Source organism: Microcebus murinus, chromosome 2 (assembly GCF_040939455.1).
Source record: "Microcebus murinus isolate Inina chromosome 2, M.murinus_Inina_mat1.0, whole genome shotgun sequence".
In the NCBI taxonomy this organism is placed as follows: Eukaryota; Metazoa; Chordata; class Mammalia; order Primates; family Cheirogaleidae; genus Microcebus; species Microcebus murinus.
Window position 1 is genome coordinate 109,319,139 of NC_134105.1, and position 18,944 is coordinate 109,338,082.

The 18,944-nt window shown below is 56.4% G+C and overlaps 7 non-coding genes across 7 annotated transcripts; 2 read left to right on the forward strand and 5 right to left on the reverse strand.

Annotated features, from left to right (window-relative positions):
• Nucleotides 1-1,122: 1,122 nt before the first annotated feature.
• On the reverse strand, nt 1,123-1,194 carry TRNAD-GUC (transfer RNA aspartic acid (anticodon GUC)). Its single transcript has one exon. It is a non-coding gene; the product is annotated as a tRNA-Asp (tRNA).
• A 600-nt stretch (nt 1,195-1,794) lies between these two features.
• TRNAL-CAG (transfer RNA leucine (anticodon CAG)) lies at nt 1,795-1,877 on the forward strand. Its single transcript has one exon. It is a non-coding gene; the product is annotated as a tRNA-Leu (tRNA).
• A 923-nt stretch (nt 1,878-2,800) lies between these two features.
• On the forward strand, nt 2,801-2,871 carry TRNAG-GCC (transfer RNA glycine (anticodon GCC)). Its single transcript has one exon. It is a non-coding gene; the product is annotated as a tRNA-Gly (tRNA).
• Nucleotides 2,872-8,397: 5,526 nt separating this feature from the next.
• On the reverse strand, nt 8,398-8,469 carry TRNAE-CUC (transfer RNA glutamic acid (anticodon CUC)). The gene has a single exon. It is a non-coding gene; the product is annotated as a tRNA-Glu (tRNA).
• Nucleotides 8,470-8,729: 260 nt separating this feature from the next.
• On the reverse strand, nt 8,730-8,801 carry TRNAG-UCC (transfer RNA glycine (anticodon UCC)). The gene has a single exon. It is a non-coding gene; the product is annotated as a tRNA-Gly (tRNA).
• A 6,057-nt stretch (nt 8,802-14,858) lies between these two features.
• On the reverse strand, nt 14,859-14,930 carry TRNAE-CUC (transfer RNA glutamic acid (anticodon CUC)). The gene has a single exon. It is a non-coding gene; the product is annotated as a tRNA-Glu (tRNA).
• Nucleotides 14,931-15,188: 258 nt separating this feature from the next.
• Nucleotides 15,189-15,260, reverse strand: TRNAG-UCC (transfer RNA glycine (anticodon UCC)). The gene has a single exon. It is a non-coding gene; the product is annotated as a tRNA-Gly (tRNA).
• Between the last annotated feature and the right edge of the window lie 3,684 nt (nt 15,261-18,944).

The following is an 18,944-nucleotide window of genomic DNA, read 5'->3' on the forward strand; positions in this document are numbered from 1 at the left end:
GGGAGAGCGCCGAATCCTAACCACTAGACCCACAGGGAGCGACGGTCTGTGGTCCACGTTTGCCACACTGGAACCAGAACCATGGTCGCAAAAGCCAGGTGCTACCTTGGCGCCCGGCCTCGGCTCCGGTTTAAAACAAAGGCCAGCCGCCCGCTGACCTCCGCCCCCGGAAATCCGCGTGCCCTGCAGCGCTACTCCTGCTTGCAGCACCCTCTAAGCCCCGCCCGCCTCCTTCCCCTCCACACTGGCACACAGCCTACAGGCCAATGCCCCGCGCCTGGACCTCCGCAAAATGTCAGCCTAGTGCTTTGGTCGGGAATTGAACCTAGGTCCAATGCTCGGAAGACAGCTATGCTCACCCCTATACCACCAACACCACTTGCCCAGCGTAGTTGCGCTACACAGTCCTCGGGCTACCACCAGGGCGCAGACGACGGCCGGCGCAGCCTGGCCCCGGACGCACCTTCCACCCTCACCTCCGCGCTGCCTGGGCGCAAGCCTAGGTCCCCGCGCACCCTACAGGAGCAGGACCGGTGCAGCTGCTCCGGCCCTCCCGCGCCACCGCCGGCAGCCAGCCTCTCTCTGGTGAGGCTCCAGCTGCCTTGCTGCTCATGGGCCCTCGGCTCCGCGCCCGCCGCCCGCCCCGCGGGCTTGACCGGTCGTCCGGCACCCTGCTCACCACAGCGCTTCTCCACCAGGGGCCTGGCGAGGCCACAGCCCGCACGCGCAGCACTGTCACCGGTACCCTCCCCTTGCCGACACCACCCTCCCCGCCCCCCACGGGCCTTTGGGTCGCAGGGAGACCAAACCACTCCCAGTTTGGGGGGAGACGCTCGTCAGGAGCTGTGGGGGCGCGAGGAGGCCGCTGGGCTTAGGCGACCAAGAGGCCGGCGAGGAGGAAGGGAAGGAGGCGGGGTGGGGGTGGGGTTAAGGGAGCCAGGGTGCAGGGTGGCCCCTGGGGGAGGGAGTAAAGGGGGATATGGGATGGAGCCCGTGCGGGCCGGGAACCAGAGGGCTCCCGGCTGGAGGGCGGATAGAGGGGGAGAAGGCCCCTTGAGATCCTGAGGCTGGTTCTCTCGTGGAGCGTTTGGGACCGAGGCGGTGGCCAAAAATGGCTGATCTCTCCCCGTCGGGGAATCGAACCCCGGTCTCCCGCGTGACAGGCGGGGATACTCACCACTATACTAACGAGGACGACTCTGGTAGCATCTTGGGTATCAATGATGTCTGCCACCACCGAATCCTCGTCACCACCACCTCCCCGGCCCACCATAGGTGTCCTGCACGTGTCCGCCCCACAACACACCTCACTACCGCCGCCGCCCCGGCCTCACCTCGGCCCCCACCACGGTCGCTGAGGCCAACCTGCTGCGACTCCCAACAAAGCACCCTCAGAGCCCACCCGGACGCTGAGCCGCACCCCGACGTGTAGCCCGGTGCAGCGGAACCTCCCAGTGCGCCCTCCCTGCTGCCCCAGCGCGGGAATCGGGGGTTGCGCCTGGACCAAGATGCGCGGGCGAGCGAGCAATGCTGCCAGGGGGTGGGGGGCGCGCGCCATTGGAAGCGCGGGAGCAGAGGCGCGGGTGGCGGCCGACGGCAGGCTGGCCCAACGCGGCCCCGGCTGGCTGCAGGGTGGCGGCGTGCACGCTGGAGAGGAAAGAGCCGCGACTGCTTGCATCACTAGCGCTCTGACTGCGCGGCCCAAAGTTTGCGCACCAGGACAGGCGCGGGCCATGGTCGCCTACGTTGGCGCTGCTTGGCAGCCAGGGGAGCGGCGCCAGGTAAATGCCCGACGTCAGGATGGCCGAGCGGTCTAAGGCGCTGCGTTCAGGTCGCAGTCTCCCCTGGAGGCGTGGGTTCGAATCCCACTCCTGACAAGCCTACCTTTTAGCCCACCCGCCCGCAGATGCCCGGTCCCCCAGGACTGGAGAAAAAACCATCGCAACCCTCACCACCTTACCCTGTACCCTGCTTACTCTGCCTTCCCGCCTCCCGGACATGCTCCCGCCCGCTCACCAGACTCCCGTGCCCTGGACGCACCCCTCTCAAAGGCAGCTACTGCTCAGGCACATCCCTTCGTCCTGCTCACGCGCTGGCCTCGCAGAAATACCCGAGTCCCAGGAGCCAGCGCCCTCCACCCTCTGCCAATTCACATCCGCACAGACCCGCGAACGCCGACGCGCACATCCCTCTGACGGGCCTGCACCTGGACGCGTCTGCACCTCGCTGTCCATCTTGCTCGTTCACGCAGTGCTCCTCCGCCCGTCCCCTGCCGCATCCCTGTACGCCCCTCACCCCTCCTCCCTGCAACACAGCCGGCCGCGTTTGCACCGCCTCAGCCCAAGCGTTCCGCCGGGCCGTCCGCTGCAGAGAGCCCCCCGCACCGGTTCACCCTCCAGCTCCCGCCGCCAGGAGAGCCGCACGCTCTCCGAGCCGCGCACTTCTGCAACCAGGGGCAACCACCGACATCCGTCCTGTCACCCACCCTCGCGGCACCCGCCTGGCGTCCGGGCGCGGGCCGGGCCGGTCCCTCTCCTGGCTTCCTCTGGCGACACCGACAGCCGGTCTGGCCGCCTTGGGCGACAGAGAAAGCGCAGGGCCGGGCGTACCTGCCGCTCTCCCTAAGCGCGCGCCCGAGCACCCTCGACGGGACCCGCGTCTCTCCTACTGGCCGACCGTCGGCTCTTGTGCCCCTGGTGCGCGCTCAAACGCAGAGGATGCCCAGGGCAGGTGGTGGTCAGAGGCTGGCGGCTGGTGTCGAGCTTCACTGTGGGACCATCCAAGGGAGGGTGTCGCCAGTGCATGGGTGGTTCAGTGGTAGAATTCTCGCCTGCCACGCGGGAGGCCCGGGTTCGATTCCCGGCCCATGCATCTCGCCATGCCTTTTGGCCCTGCAGCCCGAAAGGCCTGGCGGTGCTCCACTCTGCCTCCTTCCACCCCGAGACAGGACCCCTTCTACACCGGTTCAGACCACCCGCACAAACCGCCTCTGTCCGTTCCCCTACCCACCAGACGCCTTTCCAACTCAACTCAACCCGGTTCCCGCCACACACCTACCTGGCCCCGATTCTCTTCACTGGCCTGGCCGCCGCCTCCGTCCACACACGCATTCACCTCAAGGAATACCACCGCCGCCACACGCTTCCGCTCGCCCGACACACCTCTCCTCTTTGCGTTTCTCCGCATTGCTCCCTCTCTGCTCCCCGCACCCTGAGAAGCGTGTCGGGGCCGCCCAACCCGTAGCAAGGACAGCGAGTCTCTGAAGACTGGCGCACACAGCACATTCCCCTGGAGGGTCACACGGTCCTTAAAACACGCGAGTAAATTCAAAGGCACACGGACGAGATCGTCGCATCTGCGCGGTGCATATTCAGTGCGTGGCGCTCCTCCCCGGTGTGTCTCCCAGTCCGCCACGCACCACCCACCGCCACCGGGAACCCCGCCCGAACCCCAATACCCAGCTTCCGCCAGGGTCCTGCAGTGGCTTATCTGTCCCTCGGGTCTCTTCTACTCTCAGCCCCAAACACTCACCTGAGACTCTGTCTGTCCTGCTGAGGGTTATTTAGGTCTCGGGTCCAGTTGGATCCTCTACCCCTTTAGCACCTTGCCCACACCCGCTCTCTCGCTCTCAGCCTTACCCTTGCCTGCTCCCCACCAGCCTTCACCCCCAGCCTCCCTCGTTAGTCTGACCGTATGGCGGCCCAGCACCCCGATTTCGCCCGCTGGGCTCCCCTCTGACCGCACCGGCTTCCGTCTTGGATCTTGCCTGGGCCACAGCCTCCTTGCACACGCTGGCGATCTGCTTTTCCTGCCAGACTCGAGTCTCGCCCTCCCTGCGCCACCTCCCACACTGCCCCACCTCTCCTTCTCCCCTGACGGACCCCAACCCACCCACCCACCTCTCTACACCCATCCCAGGCCCTCTGGCACCAACGCACACACAGAGAAACACACACACACAAGCAGATACACAAACACCGAGACAACCTTCCCCTGGCCTCTTTCTCACATGTCCTGCTCTAACGATCCGCCTCCCCCCTTCTCCTCGCCTCCCACACGCTCTGGAGACACCTGCCACCTCCCCCGCCACCCGAGATCACGCGGGCCCACTCCCCACCGGGTCTGCAGAAGCCCCGCCTGATTGGCCAGCCGCAGCCCCAGCCCCGACCAGCGAGTCCCGAGCTCCACCCGGGCACCCTGGCCTCCTTCTCCCCCACACCCACACCATGCACCCCACCCACAGCCCCGACACACCGCTACTCCCCGCACTGTGGTGGGTGTCCCTCTCCTTTTTGGTGTCATGTCCTTTGCACTGAGCTGCAGGAGATGCCACTCACGGGAAGGGACACCCCGTACATCCCTGCCACCCACTCACACCCAACCACAACACACTCGCAAGAGAACCTCCACCCATGATGGCAAGCTCCGCTGTCCCTACGTGGGCTCGTCTCCCCACGTGATACCGAGGCCTCAGAGTCCCCTGCCACAGTCACCTCACTGAGTTGGTCGTAGCTGGGCCTCCCAATGAAGTTCTAGCACACAGTGGACTGAACCCTGCGGTGTGCTTTGGGAGCAGCCACAGAATGAGACGGATAGACAGAGCGACGGGCTGCGGGTGGAGAGCCGGGTAGTAGACAGCAGGTAAGGCGGGAAGAGGAAATGATCAGCAAGGAAATCGAGGCGCTGGGACTAGGTGCGCTCTTGCTATGTCCTTTGCGGTTCGGAGACCAGATAGAGAGTGTCGGGAACGAAATGCCTATCGGATGCCGGCTAGACGTCTCTCGGACACGCATCTCCCCACCCCCGCACCAGTCTACTTGGCTTTGCGGCTTTCCCAACCGGCTGAGAGTCTCCACTCTTTGCGTTCTCTGCGGGGTAAGTCTAGCCCAGCTGACCTTCATTTTGATATCCAAAACACACAAAGCAACTGAGACAACTTGACAGCAAACACCACAAAAAGTCCCTTTAAAACGGGAGCAAAGCTCATGAGTACACACTTCTGGAACGAGGGGAGACGAATGGCCAACAGGTATATGAAAAAATGCTCAACCTCCCTCATCATCTGGGAAATGCCCAACAAAACCACAATGAACTCTCATCTTCACCCAGTCAGAATGGCTAGTACTTAAAATACCAAAAATAACAGATGCTGGTGGGGATTCAGAGAAAAGGGAATCTCTTACACACTGTTGGTGGGAATGTCAATCCCCACAGAAATGGGGGAAGGAGGGAATCCCAAAATTCGTATGGAAATACTTATAAAAAGAAAAAGTGGAAAGAAAAGAAAAGACCAGGAATGGCCAAAGCAGTCCTGAGCACAAAGAGCACAGCTGAAGGCATCACACTACCAGATTTGCTACTGTACTGCAAGGCTATAGGAACCAAAACAGTATGGGACTGGTATGAAAGCAGACACGTAGACCAATGGAACAGAATAGAGAACCCATACATAAATACAGGCATTTACAACCAAGGCACCTTCCTGTAGGGGACTGACATATATTTTCCTAGTTGAAGAATTAAATTTAGTGAGTAATGTATGCTTTCTGCCCAGAGCATTTGAAAGTAATGTGTTCCAGTCAAGGCCCTTGTGACAAACATGGTTGCTGCCTAGAGGCATAACAATAGACCTGAGTTTCTGCATTGAGGCAAGAGCTGCCCAGTCCCACCATAAGTGGAGGCCTGGAGGCCACACAATAAGCACATTGTTCTTTTGATTGCTGCTTAATCCCATAATATGGCTGGTTAGTCAATGAGGGGTAAGCCCCTCAAAGGGGGGGGCTACTTAAGGCAGCACAGCTGCAGAGGATTGGCCTAAGAGGAACTGGGGACGAAAAATGCCCCCAGTGGCAGCCTTGCCCAACCTTGCTAATCTCGGTCTGTGATCTATGCCTGGCCCTTTGCGCAACTGCCTGGAAACCTTGAGTCAGGAGACATCTGTGTCCTTAGGTTACATGTTTGCTGCCATACCTGAGTGGACATGTAAAAGGAACTAACTTTGATTTTTGTGTTACAAAAATAAAACCACTGGTGCGTTATGCACTACAGTCTTGTAACCGTCTTTATGTGTTTCTGTGTGTCTTTTTGTGTTCTGTGTTCATCCTCCATTCTGCAAACGGGTTACAACACCTTCAACCACGGTTCCAAGAGGATACAGTGGGTGAAGGACAGTCTTTTCAATAACTGGTGTGAGGGAAAATTGGATATCTATTAATATTTGCAGAAAAAGGAGACTAGACCCCTATATCTCACTGTACCCAAAATCAAATCAAAATGGATTAAAGGCATAGACCTAAACCTGAAACTGAAACTGCTAGAAGGAAACATTGGACAAATGCTTCAGGACATTGATCTTGACAGAGATTTCTTGTGTGAGACCTCCAAAGCACAGGAAACCAATTCAAAAATACACAATTGGCACTGCATCAAGGTAAACACACACACACACACACACAACAAAACAAAACAAAACAAAACAAAACAAAAAACAAAAATACTTCTGCTTAGCAAAGGAAAGTCAGAAAAGTGAAAAGAAAACCCAGGCAATGGGACAAAATATTTGCAAGCTGTCCATCTGACAAGGGTTAAAAACCAGAATGCATAAGGAGCTCAAACAACCCAATGGCACAACAAAACAAAACTCAAAAAACAAAAAACAAAAAATGAGCCATTGGATTCAAAACTGGGCAAAAGATGTGAACAGGCATTTCTTAAAAGAAGACATACAAATGGCAGACAGGTATATGGAAAAATGCTGAACACCACTAAGGATCGGGGAGAGGCAAATCAAAACCACAACGTGATGTATCATCTGTTGCCCCAGTTGAACGGCTCCCATCCAAAAGACAGGCAATGACAGATGCTGGCCAATGTGGAGAAAGGGGAACCCTCCTGCATTGTTGGTGATGGGACCGTAAATGAGTCCCATCAGTACGGAGACTGCTCAAAAACCTATAACTAGACCTCTCATAGATCCAACAATTACACTCCTGGGTCTGCATCCAAAGGAGAGGAAATCCACGTGACGAAGGGATACCTGTGCTCCCATGTTTACTGAAGCACAATTCACCATAGTGAAACCACAGAATCGACCTAAGTGCCCATCAACAGGTGAATGGATAAACAAAACGTGATGTAGATATACACAATGGAATACTACTCGGCCATAGAAAGGAATGGAATCCTATCTTTTGCAGCAACATGGATACAGCTGGAGGTCATTGTGTTAAGTGAAATATGCCAGCCACAGAAAGACAAACATGCGTGTTCTCACTCTTACCTGGGAGCTAAAGAAGTTGATCTCCTGGAGGTGGAGTCTGGGAAGAGTGGGAGGGGGTGGGGCATGGTGGTGTGAGGAGGGAGGCAGGGGGGAGGGGGGGAGATGGAAGAGGGGCTGTTAGAGGGTACAGTTACATAGAAGGAGTAAGTTCTGATTTCCCACAGCAGATTGTAGTGGATATAGGTAATTACCAATGACGTGTATATTTCCACATAGCTAGAAGACAAGACCTGAAAGGTGTTCAACACGTGTCAGTAGCAATGATAAATAGTCAAGGTGATGGACGCCCTGACTGGATCCTTCCACATTCTATGCAGGTACCCCATAAATATGCATAAATATCAAGAATCAATAAAAATATTTTATTTTCCAAAAAGTTTGGCTGTCACTCCCCTGCCTTCCCAAAGCCTTGCCTGAAGCCTCGGCTCCCACGACGTCCACACCCGTTCGCGGTCACAAGCCAGCAACACGCGTGGAGCCCGATCACCGGCCGCGCTCGAGGCGGGGCGCGCCGTGGGAAAGCCGGAGCGCTTGGCCGCCTGAGCGGTGACGTCACAGACCGCAGGCCTCGCGAGTGGCGGGACCGGTGGGCGCAGACGCCGCAGCGGGGAGAGCGGAAGTGGCGCGGGAGCCGCGAGGCTCCGCTTGGCGAGGGCAGCGCTGCTGGAGAGCGCTAGCCCGTCCGGGGCCCAGAAGCGAGTGGCTACGTGTGTTCGCTTAGTGTGTGTGTGTGTGTGTGTGTGTGTGTGCGCGCGCGCGCGGTAATGTGTGTATGTGTGTGTGCGTAATGTGTGTGTGTGTGTGTGTGTGCGTGCGCGCGCATGCATGGCGTGGTGTGTGTGTGTCTGCTGGCAGCCACGGCAGGAGAAAGGCTGTCGTGGCTAGTGGAGTCTGTGTCTGAGGGAGACTGGGAGCGAAGCGAGCGTTGCGCAGGTGAGAGGGCAGAAGATGAAGGGCTGAAGCCCGCGAGCGAGGCCAAAAGGCCGAATGGGCGGAGGCGTTATGCACGAGGGCTCGGGCTGCACGTTGTGGGCGCTGGAGAAGGGAGCCAGTCAGTTGGCCAAAAAGGGTAGGCGTGAAGGCCGCGGCAAGGTCGAGGAGCAGCTAGTAAGAAAAGCTTCCCTGACCGGGAATCGAACCCGGGCCGCGGCGGTGAGAGCGCCGAATCCTAACCACTAGACCACCAGGGAGCGATGCCATGGGGTCCACGCTGGCCACAACTGAAACCAGGGCCTAGGTAGCCAGGCGCTACCTTGGCGCCCAGCCCTGGCTTCGGTTTAAAACAAAGACCAGCCGCCCGCTGACCTCCAGCCCCGGAAATCCGCGTGCTCTGGCAGCGCTACTCCTGGCTGCAGCACTCTCCAAGCCCCGCCCGCCTCTTTCCCCTTCACACTGGCACACAGCCTACAGGCCAATGCCGCGCCTGGACATCCGCAAAAGGCCGGCCTCGTGCGTTGGCCGGGAATCGAACCCGGGTCAACTGCTTGGAAGGCAGCTATGCTCACCACTATACCACCAACGCCACTCGGCCGGTACTGCCCGCCCTGACACCCCTCCCGCCCTCAGCTCCCGGCTGCCTAGGTGCCAGCCTAGGTCGCCACGCGACCCACAGGAGCAAGCCCGGTGACGTTGCTCCGGCCCTCAAGCGCGCCCGCCGGCAGCCAGACTCTCTCTGGTGGCGCTCTAGCTGCCTTGCTGCTCATGGGCCCTCGGCTCCGCGCCCGCCGCCCGCCCCGCGGACTTGACCGGTCGTCCGGCACCCTGCTCACCACAGCGCTTCTCCACCAGGGTCCCAGCGAGGCCGCAGCCCGCACGCGCTGCACTCTCACCGGTACCCTCCCCTTGCCGACACCACCCTCCCCGCCCCCCACGGGTCTGCGCGTCGCAGGGAGCCCATTCCACTCCCAGTCTGGGGGGCGGCTCTAGTCCGGAGCTGTTGGGGGCGAGGAGGCCGCTGGGCTTAGGCGACCAAGAGGCCCGTGAGGAGGAAGGGAGGGAGGCGGGGTAGGGGTGGGGTTAAGGCAGCCAGGGTGCAGGGTGACCCCTGGGGGAGAGTAAAAGGGGAATGTGGGAAGGGGTGGATGAGGCCAGGCACGAGAGGGCTCTCCGCTGGAGGGCAGAGAGAGGAGGAGAAAGTCCCTTGAGGTCCAGAGGCTGGGTCTCACAGGGAGAGTCGGAGACCAAAAGTGGCTACTGCCTCTCCCCGTCGGGGAATCGAACCCGGTCTCCCGCGTGACAGGCGGGGATACTCACCACTATACTAACGAGGATTGCTGTGACAGCGTCCTGTGCGTCATAGGACTCTACGAACCACCTACGCCTCGTCACCACTACCTCCCCCTGCCCACCGCAGGTGCCTGGCACGTGCCCATCCCCAAACACACCGCACTCCCGCCACCATCCCGGACTCACCCTCGCCCCCACCACGGTCCCCGAAGCCAACCTGCCACGACTCCCAACAAAGCACCCTGCAAGCCCACCCGGACGCATAGCCGCACCCCGACGTGTAGCCGGGTGCAGCGGAACCTCCCAGTGCGCCCTCCCTGCTGCCCCAGCGCGGGAATCGGGGGCTGCGCCTGGACCAAGATGCGCGGGCGACCCGGCAAGGTTGCAAGGGGGTGGAGGGAGCGCGCCGTGTGGCAGCGTGCGAGCAGAGGAACGCCACTGTCTGAGCCTCTGTTTCCACATGCCGCCAGCGCTAGTGTGTTTCAGTGGTAGGATTCTCGCCTGCCACGCGGGACATCCGGGTTTGGTTCCAGGCCCATGCAGCGCCCCCCCACCCCCAGTAGACTTTTGGCCCTGCAGCCCCAAAGGCCTAGCGGCGCCCTGCTCTGACTCCTTCCACGGGGACGCAAACGCCTGTCCTACACCAGCTCAGATCCCCAGCACAACCCACCTCTGCCGGTTCCCCGCACCTCTCTCCCCAGTCTCAGGAAACCGATCTTCCACGCACTCCCCTACCCACCCGCCCACCCGACACCTATCCAGCTCAGCTCACCCCGGCTCCCGCCACACACCTACCTGGTCCCTATTCTCTTCATTGGCCTGGCCGCCGCCTCAGTCCACACACGCATTCACCTCAAGGAATACCACCGGGTGCCACACGCTTGCGCTCGCCCGCCACACCTCTCCTCTTCGCGCCTCACCGCATTGCTCTCGTTCTCTGGCTCCCCGCACCCTGAGAAGCGTGTCGGTCCCGCCCAACCCGTAGCAAGGACAGCGAGTCTCTTAAGACTGGCGCACACAGCACAACACTCTTGGAGGGTCACACGGTCCTTAAACCACGCGAGTAAATTAAAAAGCACACGGACGATATCGTCACATCTGCGCTGTCCAGATTCAGTGCGTGGCGCTTCTCCCCCGTGTGTCTCCCAGTCTGCCACGCATCACCCACCGCCACCGAGAACCCCGCCATAACCCCCACCCGCAGCGTTCGCCAGAGTCCAGCACTTGCATATCTGTCCCTCGGGTCTTTTCTACTCTCAGCCCCAAATGTCTGTCCTGATGAGGGGTTATTTAGGTCTCGGGTCCAGTTGGATCCTCTACCCCTTTCTCACCTTGCCCACGCCCGCTCTCTCTCGCTCTCAGCCTTACCCTTGCCTGCTCCCCATCAGCCGTCACCCCCAGCCTCCCCCGTTAGTCTGACCCTATGGCGGCCCAGCACCCCGATCTCTCCAACGGGGGTCCCCTCTGACTCCACCTGCTTCCATCTTGGACCTTCCCTGGACCACAGCCTCCTTGCACACACTGGCAATCTGCTGTTCCTGCCAGACTCGAGTCTCACCCTCCCTCCGCCACCTCCGTCACTGCCCACACGTCTCCTTCTCCCCCAACCCACCCCAATCAACCCACCCACCCCTCTACACCCAACCCCAGCCCTGGGGCGCCAACACACAAACAAGAAACACACACACACACAAACACTGAGACCCACCTTCCCTGCGCCTCTGTCTCACACATCCTGCTCTAATGACCCGAGTCCCCCCTCTTCCAGCCTCCCACAAGCTCCGGAGACACCTGCCACCTCCCCCGCCACCCGAGATCACGAGGGCCCACTCCCCACCGGGTCTGCAGAAGCCCCGCCTGACTGGCCAGCCGCAGCCCCCAGCCCCCACCAGCGAGTCTCGAGCTCCACCCGGGCACCCTGGCCTCCTTCTTCCCCCACACTCACACCGAGCTCCCCACCCACAGCCCCAGCACACCGCTACTCCCCGCACTGTGGGCCGGCGTCCCTCTCCTTTTTGGTGTCATGTCCTTTGCCCTGGGCTGCGTGAGATGCCACCCACGGGAAGGGACACCCTGTACATCCCTGCCACCCACTCACACCCACCCACAACACACTCGTGAGGGAACCTCCCCCAATGACCGCAAGCTCCCCTGTCCCAACAGGGGCTCCTCTCCCCACCTGATACCGAGGCCTCAAGGTCCCCTGTGACAGGTATGTCGCAGATTAGTGCAGTACGTTGGACGTCAGCTGGACCTGCCAATGAAGTTCTGGCATGCAATGGACTGAGCCCTGCGGTGTGCTTTGGGAGCAGCCACAGAATGAGACGGATAGACAGGGCGATGGGCTGCGGGTGGAGAGCAGGGGAGTAGACAGCAGATAAGGTGGGAAGAGGAAACGATCAGAAACGACATCGAGGCGCTGGGACTAGGGGCGCTCTCGCTATGTTCCTTGCCATTCAGAGACCAGATGGAGAGTGTTGCAAACGAAATGCTCATCGGATGCCGGCTAGAGGTCTCTCCCGACACGCATCTCCCCACGCCCCCACCGGTCAGCGTGGCCGTGTGGCTTTCCCACCCGGCTCCTTGGACTCCACGCTTCCGCCTCCTCTGCCAAGTAGGTCTAGCGAGGCGGACCTCTCAGGCTTCATTTTCACATCCAAAACTCACAAAGCAACCCAGATAACTCGACAGCCAACACCACAAAAAAATCTCGTTAATACGGGAACAATGCTCATGAGTACACACTTCTCCAAAGAAGACAGATGAATGGCCCACAGGTATGTGAAAAAATGCTCCACGTCCCTCATTATCTAGGAAATGACAGACAAAACCACAATGAGCTCTCAACTGCACCCGGTCAGAATGGCTAGTACTTAAAAGACCAAAACTAACAGGTGCTTGCTGGGATGCCGAGAAAAGGGAATCTCTTACACACTGTTGGTGGGAATGTCAATCCCCACAGAAATGGTGGTGATGGGGGGAATAACAAAATTCGTATGGAACCACTTATAAAGAGAAAAAAGGAAAAAGACCAGGACCAGCCAAAGCAATACAGAGCACAAAGAACACTGCTGGAGGCAGTGCAACTGTGCCCGACTTGCAAATGTACTGCAAAGCTATGGGAACCAAAACAGGATGGGACTGGTATGAAAGCAGACATATAGAGCAATGGAACAGAGTAGAGAACCCATACATAAATCCAGGCATTTACAATGAAGGCACCTTCGACCACGGTGCCAAGAGAATACAATGGCAAAGGACAGTCTCCTCAATAATTGGTGTGAGGGATCACTGGACATTTATTAATATTTGCAGAAGAAGAAGACTAGATCCCTATATCTCAGTGTAGGCAGAAATCAAAGCAAAATGGATTAAAGGCTTAGACCTAAGACCTGAAACTTTGAAACTGCTAGAAAGAAACATTGGATAGATGATTCAGGACATTGATCTTGGCAGAGAGTTCTTGTGTAAGACCTCAAAAGCACAGGACACCAAAGCAAAAATAGACAATTGGGACCACATCAAACTACACACACACACACACACACACACACACACACACAAGAAAACAAGAAGAATACTTCTGCCCAGCAAATGAAACAGTTTGAAGAGACAACCCAGGGAATGGGATAAAATACTTGGAAGCTGTCCATCAGACAAGGGGTTAAAACCCAGAATGCATAAGGAGCTCAACCCAATAACAAAACAAAACACAACCCAACAAACACAAAAGCAAAAGAAAGCAATCCAATTCAACTGGGCAAACGATCTGAACAGGCATTTCTCAAAAGAAGACAAACAAATGGCAGACAAGTATATGAAAAAATGCTCAACGCCACTAAGCATCGGGGAGAGGCAAATCAAAACCACGATGTGATATATCATCTGTCACCTCAGTTGAAATAGCTTACATCCAAAAGACAGGCAAGGACAGATACTGGCCAGGATGTGGAGAAAGGGGAACCCTCCTGCAATGTTGGTGGTGGGACCACAAATGAGTCCAGAACAGCAGAGAGAATGCTCAAAGTCTTACAACCAGACCTCTCATAGATCCAGCAATCCCACTACTGGGTCTGTATCCAAAGGAAAGGAAATCCATACCTCAAAGGGATACCTGCGCCCCCATGTTTACTGCAGCACAATTCGTCATAGGGAAACCACGGAATCGACCTAAGTGCCCATCAACAGGTGAATGGATAAAAAAAATGGGGTGTAGATATACACAATGAAATACTATTCAGCCATGGAAAAGGATGGGAATCCTATCGTTTGCAGCAACATGGCTACAGCTGGAGGTCATTGTGTTAAGTGAAATATGCCAGCCACAGAAAGACAAACATGCGTGTTCTCACTCATCTGTGGGAACTAAAGTAGTTGATTTCCTGGAGGTGGAGTCTGGGAAGAGTGGGAGGGGGTTGGGCATGGGGTTTGAGGAGGGAGGTGGGGTGTTGGAGGTCGGGGAGAAGGGGGGTTGTAAAATGGTACAGACAGATAGAAGGAGTAAGCTCTGATTTCCCACAGCAGATCGTAGTGGATATAGGTAATTACCAATGACGTGTATATTTCCACATAGCTAGAAGACAAGACCTGAAAGGTGTTCAACACGTGTCAGTAGCAATGATAAATAGTCAAGGTGATGGACGCCCTGACTGGATCCTTCCACATTCTATGCAGGTACCCCATAAATATGCACAGATATCAAGAATCAATAAAAAAACATTTTATTTTTCAAAAGGTTTGGTTGTCACACCCTCACACCCCTACCTCCCCAACGCCTTGCCTGGATCCTCGGCTCCCACGACGTCCACACCCGTTCGCGGTCACAGGCCACCGACACGCGTGAAGCCCGATCACCCGCTCGAGGCGGGACGCGCCGTGGGAAAGCCGGAGCGCTTGGCCGCCTGAGCGGTGACGTCACAGACCGCAGGCCTCGCGAGTGGCGGGACCGGTGGGCGCAGACGCCGCAGCGGGGAGAGCGGAAGTGGCCCGGGGGCCGCGAGGCTCCGCTTGGCGAGGGCAGCGCTGCTGGAGAGCGCTAGCCCGTCCGGGGGCCAGAAGTGAGTGGCTACGTGTGTTCGCTTAGTGTGTGTGCGCGCGCGGGCTCGTGCGCGCCTGTGCCTGGCATGGTGTTTGTGTGTCTGCTGGCAGCCACGGCAGGAGAAAGGCTGTCGTGGCCAGTGGAGTCTGGGTCTGAGGGAGACTGGGAGCGAGGCGAGCGTCGGGCAAGGGAAGGGCAGAAGCTGAAGGCGACGAGCGAGGCCTTTTGGCCGGATGGGCTCGAGCTACAAGTGGTGGGCGCTGGAGAAGCGATCAAGTCTGTTGGCTAAAACGCGAGGTAGCAGGGAGAAAAAGCTTCCCTGACCGGGAATCGAACCCGGGCCGCGGCGGTGAGAGCGCCGAATCCTAACCACTAGACCACCAGGGAGCGACAATCTACATTATACTTTGGACTACTGGAACCAGCGCCTCCGTCCGAAGCGCGGGCATTACCTTGGCGCCATGCCCCGGCTTCGGTTTAAAACAAAGACGAGCCGCCCCCAATCTTCGGCAATCGGCGTGCCCTGGCAGCGCTCCTGCTGCTTGCAGCACCCTCCAAGCTCCGCCGGCCTCCTTCCCCTCCACACTGTCATGCAGCCCACAGGCCAAGGCCCCGCGCCTGGACCTCTGCAAAAGGTCGACGTAGTGCGTTGGCCGGGAATCGAACCCGGGTCAACTGCTTGGAAGGCAGCTATGCTCACCACTATACCACCAACGCCGCTGGGCCCGGGCTGTCACGAGCGTGTCACCGAGGCCAGGCGAAGCCCGGCCGCGATGCCCCTCCCGCCCTCAGCTCCCAGCCGCCTAGGTGCCAGCCTAGGTCGCCGCGCGCCCCCACAGGAGCAAGCCCGGCGCAGCTGCTCCTGCACAACCGCATCGGCTAGACGTCTCTCCCGACACGCCTCTCCCCACACCAGCGCCGGTCCGCCTTGCTGTGCTGCTTTCCCAACCCTCAGAGAGTCTCCACCCTTCCGCCTCTTCTGTCGATTGGGTCTAGCGAGGCAGACCTCTCAAGCTTCATTTTCATATCCAGAACACACAAAGCAACCCAGACAACGCGACAGCCAGCCCCACAAAAAGTCCTGTTAAACGGGAGCAAAGCTCAGGAGTACACACGTCTAGAAAGAAGACAGACGAAATGGCCAACAGGTACATGAAAAAATGCTCAACGTCTCTCATCATCGGGGAAATGCCAAATAAAACCAGAATGAGCTCTCATCTGCACCCGGTCAGAATGGCTAGTACTTAAAAGACCAAAAGTAACAGGTGCTGACAGGTATGCAGAGAACAGGGAATCTCTTACACACTGTTGGTGGGAATGTCAATCCCCACAGAAACGGAGGAAAAGGGAATACCAAAATTCCTATGGGACCACTTATAAAGAGAAAAAAGGAAAAATACCAGAAACGGCCAAAGCAATCCTTTGCACAGAGAACTCAGCTGGAGGCAGTGCAACTGTACCTGACTTGCAATTGTACTGCAAAGCTATAGGAACCAAAACAGGAGGCGCCGGTATAAAAACAGACATGTAGACCAATGGAACAGAGTAGAGAACCCATACATAGATCCAGGCATTGACAACGAAGGCACCTTCGACCACGGTGCCAAGAGAATACAATGGGCAAAGGACAGTCTCCTCAATAACCGGTGTGGGGGAAAAGTGGACATATATTAATATTTGCAGAAAAAGGAGACTAGGCCCCTATGTCTCAATGTGTGCCGAAATCAAATGAAAATGGATTAAAGGCTTAGACCTAAGACCTGAAACTTTGAAACTGCTAGAAGGAAACATTGGACAGATGATTCAGGACATTGATCTTGGCAGAGAGTTCTTGTGTAAGACCTCAAAAGCACAGGAAACCAAAGCAAAAATAGACAATTGGGACCACATCAAGCTACACACACACACACACACACACACACACAAGAAAACAAGAAGAATACTTCTGCCCAGTAAAGGAAACAGTCAGAAAAGTGAAGAGACAACCCAGGGAATGGGAGAAAATATTTACAAGCTGTCCATCAGACAAGGGGTTAAAACCCAGAATGCATAAGGAGCTCAAACAACCCGATGGCACAACATAACACAACCCAACCAACACAAAAACAAAAATGAGCAATCTTATTCAAAACTGGGCAAAAGATCTGAACAGGCATTTCTCAGAAGAAGACAAACAAATGGCCAATAGGTATGTGAAAACATGCTGAAAGCCACTAAGCATCTGGGAGAGGCAAATCAAAACCACGATGTGATATATCATCTGTCACCTCAGTTGAAATAGCTTACATCCAAAAGACAAGCAATGACAGATACTGGCCAGGATGTGGAGAAAGGGGAACCCTTCTGCAATGTTGGTGGTGGGACCACAAATAAGTCCAGAACAGCAGAGATAATGCTCAAAGTCCTACAACTAGGCTTTCCATAGATCCAGCAATCCCACTACTGGGTCTGTATCCAAAGGAACAAAAATCCATACCTCAAAGGGATACCTGCTCTCCCACATTTACTTCAGCACTATTCACCATAGCAAAACCATGGAATCGACCTAAGTGCCCATCAACAGGTGAATGGATAAACAAAACGAGGTGCAGATATACACAATGAAATACTATTCAGCCATGGAAAAGGATGGAATCCTATTGTTTGCAGCAACATGGCTACAGCTGGAGGTCATTGTGTTAAGTGAAATATGCCAGCCACAGAAAGACAAACATGCGTGTTCTTACTCATATGTGGGAGCTAAAGAAGTTGATCTCCTGGAGGTGGAGTCTGGGAAGAGTTCGAGCAGAGTGGGGCATGGGGTGTGAGGAGGGATGCGGGGGTGGGAGGCAGGGGAGAAGGAAGGGGGTTTGTTAAAGGGTACAGACAGTTACATAGAAGGAATAAGTTCTGATGTCCCACAGCAGATTGTAGTGGATATAGGTAATTACCAATGAGGCGTATATTTCAACATAGCTAGAAGACAAGACCTGAAAGATATTCAACACATATCAATTGTAGGGAACTGACATATATTTTCCTAGTTTAAGAATTAAAGTTAGTGAGTAATGTAGGTGTTTTTCCCAGAGTGTTTGAAAGTAATGTGTTCTGGACAGGCTCCCTGTGATAAACAAAGGTGTTGCCTAGAGGCATAACAAAGGACCTGAGCTGCAACTAGCAAGAGCAGCTCCGCCCCACGGCATTGGGAGTCTGGAGGCCACATGATAAACACCCCATAAGATGGCTGGTTAGTCAATGACGGGTAAGATCCCTCAAGGGAGGGGCAACCTAAGCCATGCACAGCTGCTGGGGTTCAGCTGAAGATCTTAGGGGGTCACCCTAAGGGAAGCTGGGGATGAGAAATGCCCCCTGTGGCTCACCTTGCCCATCCTTGCTAATCTGGGTCCTTTATCTATGCCTAGTGCCTAGAGCAACCACCTTGAAATTCTGAGTCAGGATATCTGCTTCCCTAAGGCTACGGGTTCTGGAATTTATGGTTATCGCTGCCACGCCTGAGTGGTTACGTACAAGGAACTAACTTTAATCTTTTAGAGTATAAAAATAAAACTGACCCAGTGTATTATTACTCGAGTCAACCGTCTGTATGTGTGTCTGCATTTTTTCTCTGTGTTCTGCGTTTGTGTTTTATGTTCTGTGTTCATCCTCCGTCCTGTAAACAGGCCACGACACCCTTGTACTAGTGGTTAGGATTCAGCGCTCTCACCGCCACGGTCTGGTTTCGATTCCCGGTCAGGGAAGGCTTCCTCCTTTCCCACTGCCTCTGGACCTTGCTACCACCTTCACACCTCCCCTTTTGGCCAACAGACGTGATCGCTTCTGAGAAATGCCTGTTCAGATCTTTTGCCCAGTTTTGAATCAGATTGCTCATTTTTGTTTTTGTGTTGTTTGGGTTGTGTTATGTTGTGTTATATCTTCAGCCAGAGCCCTCACGCCTACCCCTCTTGCCATCCGGCCTTTTGGCGTGGCTCGCCACCTTCAGGCCTTCAGTTTCTGCCCTCTCCCTTGCTCGCCTCGCTCCCAGTCTTCCTCAGACACAAACTCCACTGGCCACGACAGCCTTTCTCCTCCTGTGGCTGCCAGCAGACACACAAACACCATGCCATGCATATGCGCGCGTGCGCGCGCAGACACACACACACACATTACGCAAACACACGTAGCCACTTGCTTCTGGCCCCCTGAACCGGCTAGCACTCTCCAGCAGCACTGCTTTTGCCAAGCGGAGCCTCATGGCTCACCGGCCACTTCCGCTCTCCCTGCTACGGCATCTATGCCCACCGGTCCATCTATGCCACTCGGGAGGGCCTGTGGTCTGTGATGTCACCACTCAGGTGGTCAAGCGCTCTGGCTTTCCCCCGGTGGGTCCGGCCTCGAGCATGGCCGGTGATTGGGCTCCACGTG